The sequence below is a fragment of the Aplysia californica genome, unplaced genomic scaffold, assembly GCF_000002075.1.
Source record: "Aplysia californica isolate F4 #8 unplaced genomic scaffold, AplCal3.0 scaffold00374, whole genome shotgun sequence".
Taxonomy (NCBI): domain Eukaryota; kingdom Metazoa; phylum Mollusca; class Gastropoda; order Aplysiida; family Aplysiidae; genus Aplysia; species Aplysia californica.
Window position 1 is genome coordinate 417,588 of NW_004797644.1, and position 2,414 is coordinate 420,001.

Below are 2,414 nucleotides of genomic sequence, written 5' to 3' on the forward strand. Positions count from 1 at the left end.
GTCAGTTAAAAATTGTTTGTAAGTGTTCACACCTTTATTCTGCGTCCTAAATAGTTTAGCATACCGCGACCCCAGTGCTCTCTTGTCGTATCTCCATTTTTAGTACCAGTGAAAACCGCTCATAACAAAATGTGAGCCTACTAAGATGTCACATTTTCACAGTTAAAGCACCGAGGTCGCGAACGGTCTGCACTAGCAGCCCTCTTCGCCTTGCACCAAAACCAGCGCAGCCTCTCGCTTCCTCCACGTCCAGAGTTCAGAGTTCACGCCGCGAGCGGGGTGGATTACCGGTAGATCTTGCTGCTCGGTGCAGACGAGCTGTGTTTGCCTGACGAGCGGTGTTGTACTGGCGAGCGGTGTTGTACTGCCAGGGCGGTAGTTGGACTCAAAGCAGATTTATTGGCACGAGAGCAAGCCCTTAGCACAAAGCAATACGAGACGCAAAGCAGGTCTTGGGACCAAGTGCTTTGCTCTGCTGCGATTTGAGTCTTGTCTGCCGTCCGCTGCTCGTATGCCTTCGAATAATCGAACAGACCAGCTTGTGGCGCAGTGACACTGTGCGCGGGGTCTCTCTCTCTCCCCCTCTCTCTCTTTCTGACGTTAGCGGTTTCGCGGTGTGGGTACTTGAAGCTGAGGCTAGACTCAACGTATCATGCTGGTGATTTGATTTGATGATTTGACCTAGTGATTTGAGGCTTGTGACTTGAACTAGGGCCTTGCGAACGCGAGCGTGTTTGCTACCGGGGTACAGCCCTACCCTAATATTCAGTTTGGTTGGAATTTTGAATTTTGCCCGGGTGGCGGCCGAAGCTTACTCTTATCGAGTTTGGACTACCAACGGGTCTTTGGCGTGAGCAATATGCACACCGGACCTCCGAGATTTTTTGCCCTTTTCCGTGAAGGCTAGGTGATTGTTCGTACGTACCCCAAGGATGATCGTTCAACCTTTTTTTTCCCGTCCTTCTCTATTTCCAGCCTTTCGAAGGGCTTCACTCAACTTTAAACCTGTCCAATTCCGTAATGTTGTCTTCCCATCTATTTTTCTCTCCTCCTTTCCTCTACCCCTCTCCCCATTGTACAGTGCCCTGTAGGATCATTTGTGTAAGTCCTGTTAATCTGGTCATGTGACAAAGTATTAAACTCATCTTTTGTGACTTCTTCTTGTGATCTTCAGTATCATCCAATGAAACAACTCCTCTGTTGTAACGCCCTCTTGTGATCTTCAGTATTATTCAATGAAACGACTCATATGTTGTAACGCCCTCTTGTGATCTCCAGTATCATCCAATGAAACGACTCCTCTGTTGTGACGCCCTCTTGTGATCTTCAGTATCATCCAATGAAACGACTCCTCTGTTGTGACGCCCTCTTAAGATCTTGTGATCTTGAGTGTCATCCAATAAAATGACCCCTACTGCTGTGAAGTCCTTTTGTGATCTCGAGTGTCATCCAAATTTCATTTGAAATACAATATTTACACTGTTCATTAAAAGAACAGTTAAACAATTTCACATATAGCGTTGTTTGGGTGAGTTTTGGTGTGTTTTGGTGAGTTTCGGTGATTTTTGTTGGTGAGTTTCGGTGAGTTTCGTGAGTTTTGGTGAGTTTCGGTAAAGAGACATACCTATCTTGAATGTTGTCAGAGAGTATTTAATTAGTCTCTGGTTTTATCCAATAAAATGAACCCTACTATTGTGACGCCCTCTAGTGATCTTGAGTGTAATCCTATAAAACGACTCCTACTGTGGTGAAGAAAAACAAGCTCTTACTACCTTCTGTCTTTTTCCTTACTCTGCATGTATTGAAGACTCGACTTTATACTATTTTTGTTAGTGTTGTTTTGTTTTGATGTTAGTTGTTTTTTTTCCGCACCCAGCCAACAAAAGTAACCGACCAACTCAAACTCATCAATGAAACAAGCTCGTACCATCTTCTGTCTTTTTCCTAACTCGGCTTTGAAGACTCGATTTTTTTTAATACTATTTTTGTTTTGTTGATGTTGTTCTGTTTTGTTGTTATGTTGTTTGTTTGTTTTTCCCACTCTGCCAACAATAATAATCAACCAACTCATCGGGAAAGAAGATGCGGATAAGACCATGCAATATGAGATTCGATTAAATTAATTGAAATAAGCAAAGTGTTTGTCCTCATCTGAAATTAATTGTTTCAGCTTTACGAAAATCAATAACACATTGATTCATGATTATTATACATAGTAATGGACATTTTTATCTACCATATGAACAATGACTGTATTGAAATAAATATATCTGAATCTTTTATGTTCGTCACGTTTTGAAAATGTGTTAGCTTTTGTGTTTGGTGTGTGTGTTTGTGTGTGTGTGTGTTTGTGTGTGTGTGTGTGTGTGTGTGTGTGTGTGTGTGTGTGTGTGTGTGTGTGTGTGTGTGTGTCG